This window comes from Abramis brama (genome assembly GCF_963993115.1).
Source record: "Abramis brama genome assembly, chromosome: 1".
In the NCBI taxonomy this organism is placed as follows: Eukaryota; Metazoa; Chordata; class Actinopteri; order Cypriniformes; family Leuciscidae; genus Abramis; species Abramis brama.
In genome coordinates this window covers 68,841,516-68,845,685 of record NC_139963.1, presented here as the reverse complement: position 1 = coordinate 68,845,685, position 4,170 = coordinate 68,841,516, and positions in this window count along the sequence as shown.

Sequence of the window (4,170 nt, the reverse complement as noted above, 5' to 3'; positions counted from 1 at the left end):
TGTCTTTCCACTGACTAGAGAGTCCAGCGAACAACATCGTTCTGTCACTGTGTATGCCTACGTTGCCATACGTCTTAGCTTACCCAACTTCAAGTATAACAGTTACAATGGCGGACTACATCATCTTTCTGCAATTGTTTCTCCTGGCTTTGCGATCCTATATTGGGGTCAGAAGAAGACGTTTAAAACACATTTGTGCTGCTCGTCTGGATTACTATAGACGGAGGTTACTTTCGATAAGAAGTTCAACAATAACCCCGGCCCCAGCCCCCGACGTAAGCATGACGTGGTAAAAGAACGGTTCTAGTCCAGCAAAGTGTTGGTGTCTCTTTGGAACCAATTTTCCTGGCCGAGAACCAGTTATTCGGCTGTCGAAACACAAAGAACTGGTTCGCGAGTGGACACCGGCTCCGAACCGGCACCAGCACTGCCTTGCTGGAAAAGAGAGGAGCTTGTACATGGAAATTGTGTTCACTTATTCTTACTCAAGTTTTGATTCAGCCACAGAAACTACAGAAACGCTCAAACATGTAAAAACACAACTCAACATCTCTCCCTTTTCACAGAAATGCATAATATATAACACTTCGTTTCAACATTTACTGTTGTGGCCCACGCTCAATCAGTGGAGGCATCCAATCAGCGATCCAATCTTTCCCCGTGGCAAAGTAATTTGATTAAATGAAATACATTTTCTCAGATGTAATTACCTCGTTATTTCATCTGACTCCATAAGTGAAAATGTTTTAATGATATCTGTGCATCATTAAAAAATGTGAGCGAATGTTTGACTATTCCTTTTAACTCTTTACTGAAAATAATGTTGATTAGAATAGAATCAATTGTTTACAATTTATTAAGGTAAATGTATCATGACAATTTCATACTCAGTTCAAAGATAATAAACACAAAACATCAAATGCTCTGGAATAAAGAGAGAGGATGCAATACCTTTACATTATAAAATACATGAAGTGTTTAACTCAACATCACGGGCTGATCTGGGTTACAGAATCGCGCCGATCCTCTGGTTGCATTTCATTATATAGACAGAAACTTCTTTCATATGGAAACATATGCTAACAATGGGAATTTGCATTGATCACCTTCCCAGACTTACTGGAGGCAGAATTTGCATTGAGTTTATGTGATATAGTGGATTTTATATAAAAAATAAAAAGTGTAAGAATGAACATGGCAGTCTTCATTTACTCTCGTTATTACTCGAGGATGGATCTGTACTGTCTGTGATCCAGCTTACAGTCTCCGGAGTGATAGGCCTAACGTTAATGATCACGACAGTAATGCGCACTTTATTACAGTCAGAGTCAGAGTCGTTTATTACATCAGAGTCGTTTTACGGATATAAAGTTTACCAGTTTATTAAGCACCCTCTGAAAGGGTGTAAGGGGTCAAACAGGTCAATTGAGCCCAAAGGGAATTATTAATAAATTTATAGGGAATTCGAAATAATCACTTATATCGGCCGAGCCAATGACTCGTCCAGCATTCATTTGAACAGGTTGTAACTATCAGCTCTGCAGCGGATATAAATATCCAAACTAGTGAAAACACAGTTCAAGACATTGAGGGCCCTATTTTAACGATCTGAAACGCAAGTATCAAGCACGAAACGCAAGTAACTTTGTGGGCGGGTCTTGGGTTGATCTAAAATCTAAAATGGGTTGGTCTGAAGTAGCTTCATTATTCATAGGTGTGGTTTGGGCGTAACGTGAAATAAACCAATCAGAGCGTCATCTCACATTCCCTTTAAGAGCAGAAGCGCTTGTTCCATGGCGGGTTGCTATTATAACGGCTGATTTGCCGAGACACCCCTCGCTGCCATAGATATCCATATTAATGACGTTCTGTATCCGCCACTGTTATGATGTCCAGCAATCGATTTAAATAGTAGGCTACATGGGGTTTAATTTGTCGTTTAATGAGATGTAGCCTAATATATGTTGTCAGTGCCGAGAATTTTCGTGTCAATCAGAATCAACCGTGTCAGAGGTTCTGGGTTCTAATCCGCACTCGTATAGTTTGGTGCTGGTCCTTCAAGAGTCACTCTCAATCTGTCTGTCTATAAAGCCTATAAAAAAACAGTCTTCATGTATTTCACAACACTTCAGCTTGTGATTCTTATTAAGTGGGGGTCATTTTTTAGGATTCTTTGCCTAACCCAAGTCTCTGAGACCCTGACACCTTGCTCTTCTGGAGACTCCAGGTTGGTTGCAGGTCTGGAAAATGGTGGCGCTGAAGACTAAAGGGTTCCTGATGGTTTCACACTTAATTCTTCACCTTAATTCTTCATTATTTTGCAGTTAACATGTGTATTTTCTTCTCCACCTGTATTTGTCTGACCCTGCTGACCCAATGAGTATTTCACTGTCCAATGGTCATGCCTTAACTGCAATCTCTAGTATTACATTAGTATTGCATTCTTCTCATGGGCATTTCATAATTTTTGACTTTTCAGTCCGAGTTAAATCTCTTTTTTGGCTTATTTTATCTGTAAAAGAAAGCTTGCCTAATAATTCTGCACACCTGAATATAAGGCATTTTTCATTTCCAGCCTTCATGAACAATTATATATCACTTTTAAATGATTTAATACAAAATTAATTGTAGTTATTATGATTAATGTGGTTTGGAATTGGTCAAATGTGCCTGGAAAAAAATGTTTCCTCCGTTCATGGTCAGTTGTTGGTTGTGAGTTATTATCTGAGTTTAATTTGTCATTAAATGACCTTGTATCTGAAACCTTTGGACTTTTAGAACTGTGACAGAATAACCGACCACAAGATGAATTATGCTCCCTTGGCCTAGAGAGATGACTCCAACGTCTGACACATGACTGTGTGCAAGTTACGTATTTCAGAATTGTACAAATCATGCAGTTAGCTAACAATGTATTAATTTAAACAATGCATTCATTTAAAGCAGAGACAATGAGCTCAATGAAGTAAAGAATACATGTGATATAACAAATGATTAGGATATATAGAAAATTTAGCATTGGTGCATGTTGATTCAGTTGTCATCATCTTAAAGGTATAGCGGAGGATTTTTTACTTCCGGGTGGATCACCTATACTATTGGTCCTCCTAATTGTCAATCATTCTGGTGAATCAATCAAACTTATTCAAAAAGTGGAGAGGGCGGGTCTTATCTAAAATTCGGAAAGATCCTCCACTATACATTTAATTCCTCTGATAACAGATCACTCTAAATTGTAATTTTTAACACAAATTAATTTTCTGTAAAGCTGCTTTGAAATTATATATATTGTGAAAAGCGCTATACAAATAAATTGTATAATTGATTATATATAATTTGGCACCTTGCTGTTAGTTCACCATTTGATGATGAAACCATCATATCTTTGTATTGGATTGGGACAAACTATAGACAGACCTCCCATACATGAGTAATACTTATGCGGGACAGAGCATAGAAATCATATAATAAAGGCTAGATGTCTTAAGGTGGAGTCACTTCCGGCATCACCGGCGGCCATCTTACCACAGGGAAGCTGTGAATTAAGGTGAGTGATCAGCACACACACAAATCCTCTTATCTCGCTGAAATCTTGACGGATTTACAAACAGCTTGGTTTCTTACAAACGTTATTAACGTGGCTATAATTCTTTCATATGGAAGTCCATTGTTATAATTATTCATGTATGCAGTGTCCTGACTACATCTCTGACGTTTATAACAAACCAAACCGTTTGAAAATCGGTAGAAAATTGAGCAAGTTATGGTTATTTAAAAATACATGCATTTTTTCACTTGTGGCATTCATGGAATTGTTCTCCAGAAATGTATTGAATGACATATTTAACTCATTCTCAGAGTTGAGGAATGCATGTTTTACTTTACTGCATTACTGACAACTAAAGCAAGAGAGAGAAGAAATCCTAATCGTGAAATATTGTACAGAATGGGGAATTGGAGAAGAAAACCAGACATAAGTTATATGTTGATGAATTCAATGCAGAGTTGAAACATTATTCTGAAAGTGTTTGAGCATATTTGTAAAAGAGAAAAAGAGATAAGGCTGTATCCAAAATATTTAAAGTTATTATTTAAATATATCTTCAGTTTTAAAATTTAAATAATACTTCAGTAAGTACTTCTTTTCGCTGAATGTGAACATGTGGCTTC